At 45.9% G+C, this 19,967-nt stretch overlaps 1 long non-coding RNA gene across 1 annotated transcript in view; it reads left to right on the forward strand.

The window, feature by feature from the left end:
• The first annotated feature begins 465 nt into the window (after positions 1–465).
• The window catches only part of LOC120093663 (uncharacterized), a 115,537-nt gene continuing 96,035 nt past the window's right edge, over positions 466–19,967 (forward strand). The window contains exons 1-2 of the long non-coding RNA XR_010053834.1: positions 466–2,456; positions 17,320–17,398. This is a non-coding gene — a long non-coding RNA (uncharacterized LOC120093663). The remainder of the gene's footprint in view (positions 2,457–17,319; positions 17,399–19,967) is intronic.

Here is a 19,967-nt window from a genome sequence, read left to right on the forward strand (position 1 = left end):
GTAGTTTTTCCTCTCTACAGGTCTTCAGCTGTTCCTGTGGGCCTGTGTCTTGAGTTCACCAGGCAGGTTTCTTGCAGGGGAAAAGTTGGTCCTACCTGTGGTTCCAAGGCTCAAGTTTGCTTATGGGGTACTGCCTAAGTCCTCTCCGCGGCGGCAGCAACCGGGAAGATCTGCGCCGCTCTTTCCGGGAGCCTCCGTGCACCAGGGTTCCAGATGACGTTTGGTGTTTTCCTCTGGCGTCTGGATGTGCACAGAGTGCAGTCTCTTCTGGTTTCCCAGGCGTGTCTGCCTCTCTGAAGGTTCAGCTCTCCCTCCCACGGGATTTGGGTGCAGAGAACTGTTTATCCGGTCTGTTTCCTTCAGGTTCCGGCGGTGTCTCAGGCGCAGGGGTCCTGCCGCTCCTGGGCCCTCCCCTACGGGAACCTAGAGTCCTTATACAGTTTCCTCTTGGTCCAGGGATGTGGGCAGGGGTGGGCAGTGTTGGTGGTCTCCTCCGCTCTGCAGCCTCAGGAGTGCCCACCTGATCAGGAGGTGAGGTCTCTCTCCCACGGGGTTTGGGAGCAGAGAGCTGCTGCGGGCCGGGATCCGCGGGTGTGGGACTTCCGGTAAACACAGGAAGTGCCCGGTCCTAGAGGAATTTTGCCTCTGTGTGTCCTGAGTTCACCAGGCAGGTTTCTTGCAGGGGAAAAGTTGGTCCTACCTGCGGTTCCAAGGCTCAAGTTTGCTCGTGGGGTACTGCCTAAGTCCTCTCCGCTGTGGCAGCAACCAGGAAGATCTGCGCCGCTCTTTCCGGGAGCCTCCGTGCACCAGGGTTCCAGATGGCGTTTGGTGTTTTCCTCTGGCGTCTGGATGTGCACAGAGTGCAGTCTCTTCTGGTTTCCCAGGCGTGTCTGCCTCTCTGAAGGTTTAGCTCTCCCTCCTACGGGATTTGGGTGCAGAGAACTGTTTATCCGGTCTGTTTCCTTCAGGTTCCGGCGGTGTCTCCCTGACTTCTCTTTTAACTCATTTTCTCTTTCTTCTTGAAACTCTTAGTGTTCCAAGATGGTATCAATCTTGAAATCCCTTGCTCTACTGAATTAAGCATTAAGCATTTTTAAATCCTATTTGTTCCCACATTCCTAACCCATTTATCTGTCCCTCTTGATGTGATTCCATCTCCCTGAATCACCTGGATCAAACGGCCTTCCACATGCAAAGCGCCAAGTATGGCTGCTGTCTTTACGCCTGGTACTCTTTGGAGTTTGTGCATCCTTCCTGGTGCTCTTTATGGCCCTAGGCCATTTTTCCTAACTTCTTTTTCTTTCCCCAGTCTTCTTCCCATCATCAGTGGCTGTCAGTCCTAATGCAGTGAACCACAGGGGTTCTGGCCTTGGTCTGTCTCTCTGGATGCACAAGCTAATTGACCAATGTTTTTTTTATTGCTAGTTCTGATGTAGCTCTAGGTCTCTTCAAGTTTGGATTTGAAATGCAGATGCTGAGCAACTATGGCTGTGAAATGGCTTGAGTTTCCTTTCTTGCTGTAAGAGGAAGGATTTATTTTGGCTCACGCTTTGAGAGAGTATTCTTATTCCTGGTACTTTCCGGGGCTTGCATATCCTTCCTGAGCCTCATGCTGGGGAAGCCATGGAGGCAGGCATGTGAGGCAGCTGGTCACACTGCATCTGCAGTCAGGAAGCAGAGTGAGAGAGAGAGAGAGAGGAATTCTCCTCATGCTCAGCTCTCTTTCTACTGTTTATTCCGTTCAGGACCCCCGCCCACAGAAGGGTGGCGCTACATTTAGGGTGGGTTCTCCCATCTCCACTAACCATTCTAGAAAGCTTCTCATTGAGACCCCTGGAGGTGTCTCAGTTCTTCTGTCACTAGATGTTGTGAAGCTGATGATCAATCCTAACCCTCAGAGGGCTAAACGTGGGTCTCAGAAACAGGAAGTGCAGCAAAGGCTAGCATTAACGGAGGGATCGCTCCACTGGCCACCAAAGTGTCATCTCATTTAAGCCTTTGCTATCTCATTTATTATCAGTCAGGAAACAAGGCCTAGGGAGGAAGAATAGATCGCTGTTGGTTACTGTTAGTGAGTTTTGTAGCCAGCCTTTACGTCCTGGCCTTCTGGCACCTAATGGCACTCTTTCTCATGGTATTGTGTTTCTTTTTCTTTAAAAACCAGAGGCAGACAGGTAGCTCTAAAACCTAGTTAGTCTAGCCCATGTTACCTTTTGTGCCCTCTTCTGGCCAGGGTCCTAATGGGAAGGCTGTGGCAGGGCCGTTAGGCTCAGCACACAGGCACACTGTCTCGAATTAGCCTGGGTCAGCAGTTGCTGGCTTGGGTGTGAGCAGCCATATAATGTCACGCAATGTCAACCCTGAAATACATCTTGGGTAGGTTCCAGGGAGATCCAGGGCCAACAGGACACCGAGAAAGCCATGGGAAGTCTGGGAACCACTGTCGTCCCTTCCTGGTAAGCTGGGGCGTGCTCTGGTCTGGAACAGCTTGCTTAGTTGTAACTGTAGGGGAAGAAAGAAGAAAGGAGTTAATTCCTGGCTGGGCCTGTTTACAGGAAGCAACGAGCTTTGGTTATTAAAGTGGGCCCCATGTGGGAGGGGATGGATTGGCCTTCCAGAGCCTAGGTCACCAATAGAAATAGTTTTCTCTTGGCCAAGCATAGGAGAGGGCTTAGAGGATTGTTTAAAGTTTAAGATGTGGTGGCAGCAAGCCCACAGGTCTTGTGTGCTACATTCTCCTGCTCCCTCCTCTTAACTTCCTGTCTCTGCTTAAGAAAACACAGTGACTGGGGTTGGAGAGATAGCTAAATGGGTAGAGCACATGGTTAGCATGTAGGAAGTCCAGAGATCCACGCTCAACATTGTGCACATCAGGCTGGTGGTATAGACTTATAGTCCCAGCACTCCAGAGGCAGAGGCAGAAATATCAGAAGTTCAAGGTCACCCTGAACTTCACAGAGGTTCTAGGCAGGCCTGAGCGACCTGAATGCTGGACATACAGGGAGAATTTGTCCCTAAACTTCTCAGTTCTCTTCCTTTACCAGCTTGAATGGATTCTTCTGATGTTTATTTTTGTTTTCTTTCTGAAGGCATTTTTGTGTTTTGCCTTTGTGCTCACAAAACTTTTTTAGACTTCTTCATATGTTACATCCTTACCAGTTTCCCCTTCCTCCCCCACTCCCACTTCCCCTGTCCCCCAGATCTATTCCTCCTCTGTTTCCTTTCAGAAAAGAGCAGGCCTCCCAGGATATCAACCAAATATGGCTAACAAATTCCAATAAGACTAGGCACAAACCCTTGCATCAAGGCTGGACAAGGCAACCCAGTAGGATGAAAACGACCCCAAAATCAGGCAAAAGAGAGACAGCGCCCCGGTCCCAGTGTTAGAAGTCCCACAAGAACACCAAGCTACACAACCATAACATATATGCATAGGGCCTAGGTCAGTCCTGTACAGGCTCCCTGATTGTTAGTTCACTCTCTGTGAGTCTCTGTGAATCTTGTGAACTCTAGTTAATTGATTCTGTGGCCCATGTTCTTGTGGTGTCCTAACCCCTCTGACTCCTGCAATCTTTACTTCACCCCTTCTGCAGGATTTCCCAAGTTCTGCCTAATGTTTGGCTGTGGGTCTCTGCATTTGCTCCAATTAGTTGCTGGATAAAGCCTCTATGATAATTACGCTAGGCTCCAGCTTATGAGTATAGCAGAGTATCATTAAGATAATTTCATTGATTATTTTATTTTACTTTTTTTTGCCAGTTGTGTTTGACTCTCTTCTAGGTCCCTGAGATATCCAGCCTCTGGTTTATGGCCATGTCAGCCATGGCCTCCCTTTTGTGGCATGGGTCTCAAGTTGGACCAGTCGTTGGTTGGCCACTCCCACCAGTTCTGCACTTTTATACTTTTGCACATCTTTCAGGAAGAACAAGTAGTAGAAGGTTGTATGGCTGGGTTGCTGTCTCAGTCCCTTCACAGGAAGCCTTTCCTTGTTACAGAAGATGGCTGGTTCAGGCTCCATGTTCCCCATTACTGGGGTCATCCTCATAGACTCCAGGGAGTTTCCATTGCATGAGGTTTCTACATCACCCTTCAGATGATCCCCAATTCCAGTTGTCTCGCCAGTACTCTTTCCCTTCACCCCTACAACCTGACCCCTGACCCCTCCTGCTCTCATTCCCACGTAAACCCAGGACAGCTATGAAATCTATTCACCTCCCTTACCCAGGGAGATCCTTGCATTTTTCCTTGAGCCCTTCTTATCACTCAGCTTGTCTGGGTCTGTGGCTTGTAGCATGATTATCTATTAGATTATAGCTAACATATACTTATGTACATGTCTTTCATGCAGAATGATTTTTTTCTAGTTGCATCCATTTGCCTACAAATTTCATGATGCTCTACGCCCACCCCAAAACAGCTGAGTAGTATTCCGTTGTGTAAGTGTACCATATTTTCTTTATTCATTCTTCAGTTGAGGGATATTTAGGTTGTTTCCAGTTTCTGGCTATGATGAATAAAGCTGCTATGAACTTCATTGAGCAAGAGTCCTAATTGTATGATGCAGGATCCTTCGGGTATATGCCCAGAGTGGTATAGCTGGGTCTTGAGATGATTCGATTCCCAATTTTCTGAGAAGTGGCCATATTGATTTTCAAAGTTACTATACAAGTTTGCTTTCCAACCAGCAGTGGAGGAGTCTCCCCCTTGCTCCATAGTTTCACCAACCTGAGCTGTCACTTGTGTTTTTGGTTTTAGCCATTTTGACAGGTGTAAGGTGGAATCTCAGAGTTGTTTTGATTTGCATTTCCTTTATGGCTATGGATGTTGAACATTTTTAAAATGTTTCTCTGCCATTTGAGATTCCTCTGTTGTTCTGTTTAGAACTATACCCCATTTTAAAATTGTATCATCTGTTTTCTTGATATGTAGTTTTTTGAGTTCTTTATACTGAATATTAACTCTCTATTGGATGTGTAGTTGATAAAAATATTTCCCCATTTTGTAGGCTGGCGCTTTGTCCAAATGGTGGTGTCTTTTGCTATACAGAATCTTTTCAGTTTCATAAAATCCCATTTATTAATTGTTGATCTTAGTGCCTGTGCTATTGCAGTTCTACTCAGGAAGTTGTCTCTCATGCCAATGAGGTGAAGGCTATTCCCCTCTTTCTCTTCTATCAGATTTAGTGTATCTAGTTGTATGTGTGATGTTTGATGTGTGGTATAAACTTTAGTAATGTTTCTTTTACTAAATGCCCTTGCATTTGGGGCATAGATGTTAATAATTGAAACATCATCTTGATTGATTTTTCCTTTGATGAGCATGAAAAGTCCTTCCCCTTCTCTTTTGATTAATCTTGGTTTGAAGACTATTTTGTTCAACATTAGAATGTCTACTTCAGCTTGTTTAAATTATCATATTGCTGTTTGTTATTGAAAGAAGTCAGGGCAGGAACTCAAACAGGACAGGGACCTGGAGGTAGGAGCTGAGGCAGAGGCCATTGATGGGTGCTGCTTACTGGCTTGGTTCACATGGCTTGCTCAGCCTGCTTTCTTACAGAACTCAGGACCACCATCCCAGGGTTGGGACCACTCACAAAGGCCTGGACCCTCCCCATTGATCACTAACTGAGAAAATGCCTTATAGCTGTGTCTTCTGAGGCATTTCCTCAACTGAATCTCCCTTCTGCTTGATGACTCTAGCTTGTCTCAAGTTGACACACACAACCAGCCAGTACAATTTCCTTCACTATTTGTTTCCTGCCTTGTTTTAGGGGTGCATTTATTGCCTCTTAAGGACCTCTATCAACTTCATAAAGTTGGTTTTCAGGTCATTTCCTTGTGCTTCATCTATGTTGGCGTATTCAGGGCCTCACGTGGTAGGACAGCTGTGTTCTTTCTGGTGGCCCATACTGCTCTGGTGCTTGTTGACTGTGTTCTTACACTGGCACCTAGGCGTCTGGGTTTGGAGTGATTATAGATCTAGGTGCTAATTCTTGAATTTGTCTTTGTTGGATGGGTGTTTTGTTCCTTGGTTTCTGTCTCCTTCTTTGGGCTGCTGGTTTTTGTGACCTAGATTTCTGGTGGTTGGTGTGACCTCTGGTTTAGCAGGGAGTCTCTGTCAGGTTGGAGCTGGACTTTTCTGATGGCAAGCTTGTCCTTTGGTCAAACCGGTGATCCCTGCCTGAGCTAGGGGTGTGGAACATGGTGATGAGGAGGGGAGTAAGAATTGGGATTGGCGTGTGGGGCACACTGAGAAGTGAAGGAGGTCTTTGTGTGTGTGTGTGTGGTGTCTGTCTAGAGTTCCGGTGGCTAGTGTAGTCTCTGCCTGAGTTCACCTGTCTGTTTTTCTGGCTGTGTGTCTGCATCTGAGTAGTAGATATTCTTTCATGTAAGGGCAGGGCCACACAGTAGTGGGGGCAGGTGGTGGGACAGGAAGGAGTTTCAGCTGCTTTCGTCTTTTGGATCTGAACCAAGGGTGTGGAAGGGTTCCAAGGGCAGGTGGGCTCCTACCTATTCTTCTGACTGCTGTGGCCTACACCTGAGCTCTGTAAAACCCCAGAACTGTAGAATCAGATCACTTTAATTGTTCTTTCTTATTTGATGGGCATGGTCATGGCAAAGATTTTTAAAAGCTATGATATACTGAAGTGATAGTGTGGTGGAGGGGCTTGTTCCTCCTAGGCAGCACTAAGTGTCTAGGCTACCCCTGGGGTCACAGTATCTTGTTCTACATGTGGGTGACAAATGGATCTCCAGGTGTGTGTGTGTGTGTGTGTGTGTGTGTGTGTGTGTGTGTGTGTGTGTCTTTCTGACTGGGTGTTGGTAGATGAGAAGTCTCTTTACTACAGCTGAGCCTGGGGGTTTGTCTCTCTTTCAAGTTTACCTGTTGAATTCAAACTCCCAAATGCATGGAATTAGGAGGTGGGGCCATTGAAGAAGGGTATTAGTTACTGGGAGGGAGCCCTTGTAGATGGCATGAGCCCCTTCTAAGGAGTCCCACCATGGAAAGACCAAGCAGAAGGCACCATCTATGGGACAGATAGCAGCTCTCACCAGAAAGACATGTTAGCCCCTTGTTTGTGCACTTCCAGCCTTCAGAACAGCAAACATGGTGTTGGAAGTTATAAGCTTTGGCTGCTGCATTGTTTTTCTTATAGGAGAGAGTGCAGACTATTTCCTGATTTAGCCCATAGATATCATCACTGCTTCTAGGATTCCTCTCTCCTGCTAACTCCTCTGTTCTCTCTTGGGGACTCATTTTTCCTCAAGACAGCTTACTAGCTGCATGGTCCCACATGAGTGTAGCTAGCTGCATGGTTCTACATGCATGGAACAGTTAGTTTGATCTTACTTTGTGAGTCTGTAAAATGGCTTTGATCTCAGTTGTCCTTGCAATGTGGATATCTATCAAGCTGGGAAGAGAACAGCTCTGTGGAGGTCTGTCTGGCTCACTCGGACATGGCAGCTCCTTTCCCTGTAATCCTTTGTGTAGCCTCTGCCTTCTGCCAGAATCTGGAGACCACAGAAAGCCCCATTTAGCACCGTATCTTTAACACCCATCCCAGTGGTGATATAGCCATGCCTAACACGTCTGTCAGGCCCGAGGGTTTGCAGCTTGCCTGCCTACTTTAGGTTTTTTCCTTTCATGAAGGGAAAAGAAGGCCAGGTAGACAAATTATGTGAGTAACACAGTTGACAGAGGGTTTGACCAGTTTTGGAATAAAGGTGTGTAGGGATCTGCCACAGGCCACCCAGGTGGCATATAGCAGAACAAAGACGTTGGTCCTCTTTATACCAAAGCTTTCATTCCCACTGTAAGCTGCATGAAAACAAATGTTTTCTTTTCTGATTTGGGATGAGAAGAAGAGAGAAAAGCACTTGTTTGGATGCTTTGCTTTGCCCTCTGTAGTTCCTGTTCTGCACACCGAGTCCTCCTAGAACACGGTCACTTAAGATGGGGCAGCATCAGTGTTGACCTTGCTCCGCTCCTGTGCTCTCCTGAGCCTTCCACGGCGCCAGTTTATCTGCACAGTGATCCTTCCAGGTGGGAATGATTTTAATCTGTTTTTTATAGATGCTGAAACTGAGGTCAAGTGATTCTCTGGAGCCAACCACCCAGGAAGTAGGTCTCAGAAGCCAACGTGTCACCCTTGGGCTATGCTGGATCAGACCTTCAGTCTAAGAGATAGCAATCTCTTAGTACATCTTTCCTGGGCAGCTCCTGGAGCAGGTGTTAATGCTAAGGGAACCGAGCAGAGGAGGGATTAAGGATTTGTTGTGATTTGTCACTGATTTGTGGCATGTGCCAGTTCTCTTAGTAACTCTGTATTTATTTCAGGTATTTAATTTTCCTGGTGAACATTTGCCCCAGGTACTAGGTTTCTTCTCATTTGCTAGATCCGAAAACTTAGGTTTGCAACATATAGAGCTCTTAAATGATAGAATCAGGATTTGAACCCAGGGCCACTCTTTTGCTATGTGGTGGGATGGAATATACTCCAGGTAGACAATCATCTGTGTGCTCATTGCTTCGAGGGAGGAAATGCCAAGGGGGAGATGGGCAGAGTGGGAAAGGAACCCAGAGGGAGGGTATCCAGCTAACCATCGCTGACTGAACTCATGTGGTAATCTGTGGCCCTGGTCTGATATCATCTCTGGGAATGGGCCCGGAGCACCCGTGAGAAACAGCACAACTGTTGAGCAATGCAGCCTTGTGTCTTAGGAAATGGAAAATTCTGAAAAGGAATGTTCTAGGGGGTTGGAGAGGCAGACTCACAGAGTTTGACAGTCTCATTTGTTCACTGGTCCCTGAGACCACTCTGCCTCCTCCTCCACTCAGAGCCCTGGCTGAGATATTTTTCTGTTTCTTCCAGTGTCTGTGGAGTTCCCCACTGCCTGTGACAGTCCTTCCCTCCCTCTTCCCCTCCCCCACCCATGTAGATTGTAAAGAGTGGCGGTGGAGGTGGGAGGGGGAGGCTTTATAGCTAGCATCCGATTTTTAAGCTTTTTGAGATGGGGAAGTCTTCCTTTGTAGCCCAGGCTGGCTCTGAAGTAGTGGCAGACTTCCCTTCTTAGCCTCCCTGACTGCAGGAATGCACCACCATCTAGCATCATTACTGAAAGGCCAGCAGAACTTGAGCAATGCTAGGCTCAGGGGCAGACTATCTCAGTCAGAAGCTTCTAGATAATTTAGATAATTTGAGAGAGGAAATGCCAAAGGGACAGATGGGCAGAGTGGGAAAGGAGGGCTCTGGGCCACACAGTATTCTGACTAGAGCATTCTTGTTGACGGGCGTGAATCATGGTAGGTGTTCTGTCAGCCAGCACAACAATCCTCTCCTTTCCACACCCTTTGTTTTTTCTCCCCCACAGCTGGTAGGAAGTTGGATATGAAAGACTTTCCTTAAAACAGTTCACTAACCCTTACGGAGAATTGACCTCCCCGCGCCAAGCCTCAAGAGACAGTGGCTTTAAAAAAAAAAAAAAAAAAAAAAAAAAAGGATGAAAAAGGTTTGGGGCCTGAGCAAGGTCCAGTATCCGGTATCCTCAGGGTGACTATGTCAAATGGTGCACTTTTGGCCATATGGGTCAGGTTTCTGGAAAAATGTGTCCAGGAGACAGAGCCCAGCTCGAGGAAGCAGGGCACTAGACAGACTGGGACCCTGAGTTTCTCGGCTCGGGTGGGAGGGAGGAGGCTAATCGTTTGGATGCTTATTGCGACAGGTGCCAGGCTGGGGCTGAGACAGCCAGCCTCAGGTGGCCTGGATGCGAGTGTGGCAATTATGGAGGTTGCAACACCGGGAGATAGAGACGTGATAGATGCCTGGGAGCCTGGGCTAGAAGGTACTGCAGGACCTGGCCCTCAGCGTGCTCACCGTTGCCCTGTGGTCTTGGAAAACCGAGGGTCCAGGGCCAGTTTTAGATGTGGTTCTTCCTCCTCAGCTACTGCACAAGACCTGGCTTGTCCAGGATGATGGTACAACATATCACAGGACGGACCTCCCAGCCCAGGAGGGACACAGGCTGTCCCCTGGGAGAGGATGAAAGAGAATTTTCATGGGTCATAGATCCTTGCTACATGTTTGATCCCACCAGGGATCTTGCCTTGGTCTTGCTTGTGTCTAGGTTTGCAAAGGAAAGAGATTTAGGCTCTCTCTTTTTTTTCCTAGGCTGGAGGTGGTCATACCTATGTATTTCTATCAGGATTAGTGAATTCTGTCTGTCTGTCTGTCTATCTATCTATCTATCTATCCATCCATCTATTACATATCTATCTATCTATCTATCTATCTATCTATCTATCTATCTATCTATCTACCTAACTATCTGTCTACCAACAATCTAATGATCTTTCTAGTTATCTATTAACATACTGTCTTCTTAGGGCTTTTATCTATCTATCTATCTATCTATCTATCTATCTATCTATCTATCTATCTATCTATCTATCTATCTATCTGCCAACCATCTAATGGTCTTTCTAGCTATCTATTAACATACTGTCTTGTTAGGGCTTAAAAAGAAATGAAAAACGCTGCCAACTCACAGTGAATCAGTAACAACGAATTAGCAGCGCCAACCTGCCCTACTTCCTATGTCTCTGCCCTAATCTTAAGTTCTCTGAGCGCAAAGTTTCCATTTAAAGCAGACTTAGCAATTTTCATGAACCTTGGTCAAAAGCAAGTCCTGGTAGCTTCAGCAGGAGCTTTGTGAGCCTCTAAAGAGCCCCAAGGCTCGTCCATCTTCTAAAAAGCAAGGAGTGGATCTATGGCTTTTGTGTTTACTTTGTTTTATTTCTCTTAGTGTGTGTGTGTGTGTGTGTGTGTGTGTGTGTGTGTATGTGAGTGTGTGTATGTGTGTGTATATGTGTATGTGTGTGTATGTGTATGTGTGTATATGTGTGTGTTTGTGTGTGTGTATATGTGTATGTGTGTGTGTGTTTGTGCACCCGCTTGCACATACAAATGACCAAGGTTTGCACATGGAGGCCAGAGGTTGATGTTTGGAATCATCCTCCATCAATGTTCTAACTTGCTCACTGAGGCAGCATTTCTCAGTCATATTCAGAGTTGAACAATATGAGCCACTTTGCCAGTCAGCTTGCTCTGGGAATCCCATGACAAGGCTGGAATAACACAGACTAGAGGGAGGCCACACACATTGGATATTTATGTGGATCCTGAGGATCCAAATTTTGGTCTATGTTTGTGTGGTAAGTGCTTTAAAAATTGATCCCCACCCCCAGCCCTATTTTGTTTTGTTTTTTTCTTTTTTTTTGACAGAATTTTATGTAGATCAGGCTGGCTTTGAATTTGTTATATAGCTGAGGTTGGCCTTGACCTCTTGATTCTTCTGCCTCAGTCTCCAAAATGTTGATATATAGTCTCACACCATCATGCCTGACTCTTTCTTTTAAATTTGTCTTTTTTTATCTTCCAAGACAGAGTTTCTCTGTGTAACAGCCCTGGCTGCTCTAGAACTTGCTTTGTAGACCAGACTGGTCTCGAACTCACAGAGATCCATTTACCTCTGCCTCCTGAGTGCTGGGATTAAACACATATGAAACCACACACAGCTGTCATTTGCTTTTTTTTTTAATGAAAATCTTAAATTTAAGAATTCTGTTACATGTTTAGATTTCTTTCTTTCTTTTTTTCCCCTACAAGTTTGAATAAAATGCTGTGTTATATCAAGCTGTCATTTCCTTGGTGCTTTTCTGAGGGGATGAAGATTTAGGTGGTCAATGTGCAAAGCAAGATAAACCTGACTTTTTTTCTCTCCTTTTGAGCAGTAGAGACTTCTGCTCTCTGGGAACATGGGAGATACCCTATGGGGCCCAGTGTCATTCTTTTATGACACACAACCAGAAAACAGCTCTCATGGAAATGCGTCTCCCTGTCAGGCTGTTGAGACAAAATGTGAAGCTTCAAGCATTGGGTTGACAGTGGACGCTCAGCAATACTCTATTCCTTCCTGCCTGTCTTCTTGGCCTACATTACCTCATCACTGTGGCAACTTATCCTTTCCCATTTCTGGTCAATTTTTAGATGCCATACTGATTTAGTGACACCCCCCCCCTTTTTTTTTTAAGAGTTTGGTATTCGGAAGGGACCAGTATTGATCGTAGGTGGCACATGAATATATTTACGAATTCAGTCATTTGTTTATACTGAGGCTCCAACTCAGTCTTGTGCATGTCCAGACATCAAGCAACTACAAATTAGTAGGAACAACCTGCCCTATTTTCCTATTCTAATTGCAGCAATGTTTAGACCTGAAAGCAAAAATTCCTACACCTTAGCATTGGGGGATGCTGTGGTTTGAGTAAGAATGTCCCACATAGGCACATATATTTGAATGCTTAGTCACCAGGGAATGGAAGTCTTTGAAAGGATTAGAAGGGTTAGGAGGTGTGGCCTTTTTAGAGGAAGTGTGTCACTGTGGGAGGGCTCTGAGGTTTCAAGAGTCAATGCCAGGCCCAGGCTCTTTCTTTCTCTCTGCTTAGGATCAGGATGTAGGTCTTAGCCACTGGACCAGGGCCATGTAAGCTGCCATGTTCCCACCATGATAGTAACAGACTAACCCTCTGGAACTTGAAACAAACCCCCAACTAAAGGTTTTGTTTTGTATGAGTTGCCTTGGTCATGGTATTTCTTCACATCAAAGAATAGTGACTAGGACAGTGGATGGAATAGCTACTCATGGTTGTCAACTCGACTACATCTGGAATTAACTAAAAATGAAAGTTGTTGGGTATGCCTGTGAGAGATTTTGAGTTACTTGGATCATCCGACATAGAAAGACTCACCTTAAATCTGGACCACATCTCCTAGTAAAGGCTATGGAAGAAACACATTTTTCTCTTTACTTACTTGCTTGCCCTAGCTCTCACTGAGGTGTTTATTCCTTCATTGGCATTAGAGCCTCTTTTTTTTTTTCTGGATTCTGGTATATACTGAAGACCAACTAACACATCTACCCTTGTGGACTAAACAAGTACTGGATTCTCAGGCTTTCTGTTAGTAGACAGACATTGTTGGACTAGCTGGACTAGCCTATGCGCCACTATTTCTATTAGTTCTGTTCATCTAGAGCAGCGGTTCTCAACCTTCCTTATGGTGCTACTCTTTGATATAGTTCTTCATTTCATGGTGATATCTCCCAACCATAAAATTATTTTGCCGCTCCTTCATAACTGTGATTTTGCTACTGTTATGAATCATAACATAAATATCTCATAGGCCGGATATTTGATATGTGACCCCCATGAAAGAGTTGTTCAACTCCTGAAGGGATCCTTACCCCCAGCTGGACAACACTGCTCTAGAACTAATACAGGAAGATTCAGGGGCAGTTTTGCTTAAAGACAGTGATGGACCATGACCTGGGTTGCAAGATGACATAAACCCTCTTCTCTATGCTGGTTTTGGGCCACAACAACAGAGTAAACTATAGCAGAAGGAGCCAAAAAGATGGTATGTTGTGGAAGTCAAGGGTAGAAAACATCTAGACAGACAGACACCAACTGTAATTATATCATTGTTTAGGTAGTGATAACTAAAATATCTGTACACATGCAGAAGAGTCTCACCATGAGGTGTGTTCTCTCTCTGCTTCTCTCCCTCCCTCTCTGTCCCTCCCCCACCTCTGTGTGAGTGTGAATGTGTGTGTGTGTGTGTGTGTGAATGTACATGTTTCTGTGTGTGGTGTGTGTGTGTATGTGTGTGTGTGTGAATGCATGTGTGTGTATGAATATACATGTCTCTGTGTGTGGTGTGTGTGGTGTGTGTGTGTGTGTGTGAATGTATGTGTGAGTGTGTGTGTATGAATGTATGTGTGTGTGTGTGTGTGAATGTGTGTGTGTGTGTGAGTGTGTGTGTATGAATGTATGTGTGTGTGTGAATGTGTGTGTGTGTGTGTGTGTGTAGATGTTGAGGCCAGAGGCCAAACCTTGGCTATTGCTCATCAGAAGCTATCCTTTTTTTTGAGGCAGGATCTCTGACTGTTCTGGAACTCGATTGGCCTGTGAGTCCCAGACATCCTTCTCTCTCTGCCTCCCTACTGCTGAGGCACACTGCCATCTTTGTTAAGATTTTAACTGTGGGAACTGGGGATCAAACATAGGTCCTTGGGCTTGCACAGCAAACACGTTACTGACTGATCCATTTCTATGTCCTACTTTTTATTTTATTTTTTTATTTATATTCTTCATCCACAGTTGGTTTGTAGTCGACTCTGCAGGGTTGACTCCTGCCCAACTAGCAGCATGCCCAGAGCAGCGACTGACTTTCAATGAGTACTTACTGTGTGAACACAACTGTAATGTGTGCTTTACAGTGGGCTCAGTGCTTTTCAGCCCCAGTTGAATATTCAAACCACCTATACATATAAAATGATCAGGCCCCACCCAACCTCCATGAAGCCAGAATCTAGGTTGGGGCACAGACAGTGAGATGATTCACAAACTCGTCAGGTGATTTGGAGTGAAGTCACTGTCAGGATCCTCGAATTGACTCTTTCAACTTTCCACTGTCCCTATGAGGTGGTACCAGCCCACACCCCGTTTTTCAGGTGCTGATGTAAAGAAGTAAACCTCCTTATGGGGACCTCAGCTCAGGCACTCTAATGCCATGTGAATATATCATAGTCTCTGAGAAGAGAGGGGTCAGGATGAGTGAATGCCATAGGCCATGAAAGATTCAGGACTTGCCCTGAGGCAACTGCTAGGGTTTGAATGTGGGGTACCCCTCCCATGCATATGTTTTAGAAATTTAGCCCCAAATGCAGCGATGCTGAAAGGTGATGCCTGTACAAGAAGATTGGGTCATAAGGCTCTGCTTTGGTGAATGAACTCATTCATTCATGGATTAATGGTTTAACAGATTAATTCATTTGAGGATTAAGGGATTAATGGATTATTGGGGGTGAAAATGTTATAAAGTTTATTATTGGGTTGGGGGTGGGGCTGGCTTAGTCTCTAAAGCGCCTGCTGTGTAAGCACAAGGAACAGAGTTCGGATCTTTAGCAATCCGGTGCAGTGTATGTCTGGAACCCGACACTGGGAGGATCCTGAGACGCCAACCAGCCAGTCTCACTGAAATGGTGAGCCTCAGGTTCAGTCCTGCCTCAAAAGAGATCATGAGGAGTGGTGGAGGAAGCTATCAGATGTTGACCTCTGGCCTACATTTACAACTGCACACATGAATGTACCCGTCCACACAGAAACGTATAACAACATACCTCTCTCTGGTAGAATAAAATGGTTAAAGTCCCTCTCCAAAAGCCAGTTTGTTACATCTTGGGCATGTTGGGACACAGCAGGAAGGCCCTCATCAGAAGACAAACATGCCAGGACCAAGCTCTGAAAACACAGCTGCTGGAACCCCCGTTCTTCATGAGTGACACAGGTTGCCATATATAGTGACAGCATCAGAAGCTGCCGGACTATGACACTCACCCACTCAGGTTTCGTGGAATTAGGACTAGGACATTAGATGCTTGGTCCTTGTCTAGTGGGTTGTCATGGACGTATCCCTATTCCATGAGTCACATGATGCCATTGGCTTGATAATCTATAACATGAAGACCGTGGCTTCTCCGAAGAGCCTGCAGAAACCATCCTGTTTCACTTTGAGCTGCCGAGCCAGGGAGATGTTTGTGTGGTGATGGACAGAAGGGATCATGTTAGTAGACACATATGAAGCTCGGGCTCTTGTAGACAGCCATGCCTCCTCCTGCCTGCTCAGGGTTTCACAGACAACATCTTTTACTTTTGTAATAAAATTGATGCTTAAAACAACAACAGCAGCAACAACAACAACAGCAACAATAATAATAACAACAACAACAACAAAACCCATCCACTTCAGTGATGTTTTAGAGAAAGAGGTAATGAAATATATATATTGCAAAGTTCCTTATGACAGACAGGAAATAGATCAGCATCAAGACGTTCTACAAATAGTCTTCACTCTCACAGCCAAATAAGAGTGGGTTGATAATGTATTAGTCAGTTTTCTGTTACTGCAGAAAAAATAGTTGAAAGAATCAACTTAAAAGGAAGGGACGTTAGTCTCAGAGACCCAGTTTCAGAGGTTTCAGTTTATACTTACCTCCTGTGGGCAGAAGAGCATCATGATGAGACAGTGTGATATACCATAGCTGTATTTACCTTATGGACAGTGTGATATACCATAGCTGTATTTACCTTATGGACAGTGTGATATACCATAGCTGTATTTACCTTATGGACAGTGTGACATACCATAGCTGTTCACTTATGGCAGAGAGATACGTCAATATTTCTCTCAAGGGCACACTTCCACTGACCTAACTTTCTTCTACTGAGGGTTGCACTAGTTTCCAATGCTGCTGCAGGCTGAGGACCGAGCCTTCAGTGCATGGACCTTTCGGAACATTGGAAACTATCACACCCAGAATCCCAGCTCTCAGGGGACTAGGGTCAGAGAACAGGAATTTGAAAACCCATTCAGAGAAGTTTCATGACATGTGTAAGGCTTCACAGTGTGCAGAAAAGACGAAGCCAGTTAGAAATATTTCCCTGAACTTTGATCCACAGCCTCCCCTCCACCTGCCTCTCTCCACCTATAAACCTCCCACAGCAAAGCACTTTCTAGCTCATTCCCCATCGAGTGTCTTTCTCCCAGCCAGGTTGCTGACTGGTCTGGAAGCTGAGTCAGGGTGGCTGGGGCTCCGGCTGTGGCCAGAACTCACATGATGTCTAGACTCCTCCCCCACTGCCTTAGGCTCTTTTCTGAAACACACGGAAAAGGGTGAAGATGATGGGCTTTCCTCAGGCTGCAGATGTTTACTGGATCAGACTGGTTGATTGCAAAATGTGGATTGGGAAAGGGTGGCGGGGGCAGGGCCCGGGATCTTGGGGCTAAGGTGGGATCCCAGTGAACAGCCAAGCACCTGCTGGATTTTGGTAAACATTGCTCCTCAGATTCCATCTCTTCCTGGGTCAACCATTAGAGTGCTTGATGTCCTCAGCCCAGGTTCAAGACCACAGCCCTTAGAGCAATGCCTGGTGCCTTGGGGACATCCACCTTGGGGACATCCTGCCTGATGCTCTAGAACCCTGGCTCTCTCAGAATACAATCTCATGCCTCCCTGCTGTGGTTGCAGGTCCTATCATCCAGGTAGCAGCTGGAACTGACTTCTGGACATCCTAGTGCTCAGCCTTTAGCATAGCCACTGGCCAAGACTTGGCCTTTTCTGTTTGCACAAAACAGGCTCCCTGGTGACCCCCAGGAGTCCTCACTGAGTGAGCTTCAGAAAGTCTGTCCTTCCCTTCCAGGAACCAAGATACAGGGATGTCAGGCAAAAGACCAGGACAAAGGGCGGAAGCTGGAGGCGGAAGCACATCCTCTCTGAAGGTAAGAGGCCTGGACTGGCTGGCCCACTGGTCACATGACCTGCATCTTTTTGTTTTTTCTGGAATTCATGCTGAATCTCCCTTAAGGAGTCTTGGAAGGAATTCTATGACATGATGGATAAGCAGAACCAAGTTCTGCCATTAAAAAAAATAGACTTTAAAATTATATTTTTGATGTCTGTGCATATGTGCATTGTGGTACAAAACACACATTAAGGTCAAAGGACAACGCGAGGGAGTCAGTTTTCTCCTTCCACCATGTGAATCCTGGGAATTGAATGAACTAAGTAAGGCCATCAGGCTTGGCTCAAAGTGCCTTTATGTGCTAAGCTATCTCACAGGCCCAAGTTCTTTCATTTTTGAGCACAGTGGCGAAAGACATAGGCCGTGAGCATCTTTCTAAGCCTCAGGTTCTCTCTCGTTCATAATGGACTGCCAAGCACTGCAGTGTTGGAATGACCGTGTATACTTTGCTCTTGGCAGTCAATGTGAAGAGATGAGAGACAGCCACACAAGAGGCAGGGGCCTGCAGCACCGGGACTGGAGCTCCTAGTTGCTACTTGCTGTGGTACCCGGTATGGTAGCCTAGAAGCTGGGCTCTGGCCCACAGATACTCAAGCCAGTCATCCTGTCCTCAGAAGTGACAAGAGCAGAAGAATACCCACTACTGAGGCTGGGCTTTTCTGGAAAGTCTGCTGGACAAATCCCACAGCCTTCCTGAAGGCTCCTGAAGTGGGTATCTGTGTTTACTCATGAGTACTGCCATTTCCATTCCAGAAAACAGTTTCCCTTCACATGGATGTTGTGTGGATTGTGAAGCCATTGGTGTGTGAGATGTCTCTTTGTATAGTTTCAGGCTGATGGGCTTGCGAACAGAAATCCATGTAAGCATTGTTTTGGAAACTACAGTGGTCAGAAACAAGAACCCCGGGGCTAGAGAGATGGCTCATTGGTTGAGAGCACTTGTTGCTCTTGCACAGAATTCAGCTTTGGTTTCTACAACCTATATGGTGATTGACAACCATCTATAACTCTAGTTTCTGGGGAGCCGATGCTGTCTTCTGATCTCAGTGGACATTGTACACATGTGGTATAGGCAAACCCAAGTACTCCAAGGTTTTGTAGCCCAGTGGTTTTGGTTCAAATCTCTGACCTGCTTCTTGGTACTCCTTTGATCCTGAGTTAATGTTTGTATTTTGTTTCCTAATCTCTAAAGTTAGATCATAGCTGTGCCATTCTGCTAGGGCTTTGAGTGCTCTGAATTGACTGACTGAATTTTAGTGAGGGTCTATTTGTGGCTCAACTCCCCATGTCTGGCATGTTAGGATGTGTGGATGGATAGGGAGACTGAGATTTTTTATTCCTAAAGAATTGCCTGCATGCGTACAATATATTTTGATAATATTCCCTGCTTCTCTCCTTAACTCCTGCTAGATCCATCTTTCAACCCCCTCCTTCCTCCCAACTTTGCCTTTTTATATTTTAGAATCTACTGAGTCCAGTTTGTGTTTCTCATATACTCATGGTCAGGAGGCTGTGTTCCCCTGAGGTCACATCCTTAAAGACTAATGACTTTCCCTTCCCCAGAAGCCATCAAGCTGTCAATAGCTCATCAGCAAGGGATGGGAACTGGTGAGAGCCTTTTCCCTCCGTGCTGGAATGTTTACTGGCTCAATTTCATGCAGGCTGCCACAGCTGGACAGCAAGCTTTAATTTCCACCTGCCTCAGATGCTCAGACAGGAAGAAAGTAGGCAATGAGAAGTTACCTTCTGTCTTAGGACAGCTGTAAAAATCAGACATAAGGTATGTCTTCTAAATCTACCACATCGGGGAGTACTGCCTTTGTGTAGCATGAAACAAGGGCCCATATGAGGTCTCCTGGCTTGTGGCTTGCTCACACACAGAACCCGTCTATAAACTCTGTTGGCTAGCAGTTAAGTGGAGAGTTTCATCCAAGCAGGTGGGGCCAAGGGTCCAGGTCTTGAGATGGAATGAGCACTGGATCTTGACCAAACATGGTTTTGGTTTTAGGCTCTTCTTTAGTCTTAAAGTTCTCTGAGCTTTAGTGGTGACTGTTGGTAAAATGGAAGCAGCATTGACATAGTTCTGGAGGCACCAAGAGTGACATTGTGTAAACAGGACTCTAAGGTGTTCGGGACAGCAGGTAAGGGATTCTCATGGGGTGAAATTTTCAGTGTACTATGTACCTGTCAACCCTGAGATCACTGTCCAGCTTGTTTGCAGGGTTCCCATGCCTTTAGTCCTTTGTGTGAAGGCTCTGGAGAGGCCCCCATGTTGGAACCTGGCAAGCATGAATAGGTATTGGTGGGTGCTGTGGGATGTGGGAGCCCTTTGAATTTTATGTGTTGAAAGCTACTCTCTAAAGTCCTGTGTGGATGATAGTTGAGAGTTAGCACATTTGGGTAGTGACTGGGTCATGGGGGCAGGCCAGACCTGATTAATATTCACTGTAGGAGTTGCCTTGTTAGAAGAGTGTGCTGTCTAGAGAACTTGATTGTCTCATCATGAGGTGCAGTGGCTCTCAACCTTCCTTATGCTGCGACCCTTT

This window comes from Rattus norvegicus, chromosome 7 (genome assembly GCF_036323735.1).
Source record: "Rattus norvegicus strain BN/NHsdMcwi chromosome 7, GRCr8, whole genome shotgun sequence".
Taxonomy (NCBI): Eukaryota; Metazoa; Chordata; class Mammalia; order Rodentia; family Muridae; genus Rattus; species Rattus norvegicus.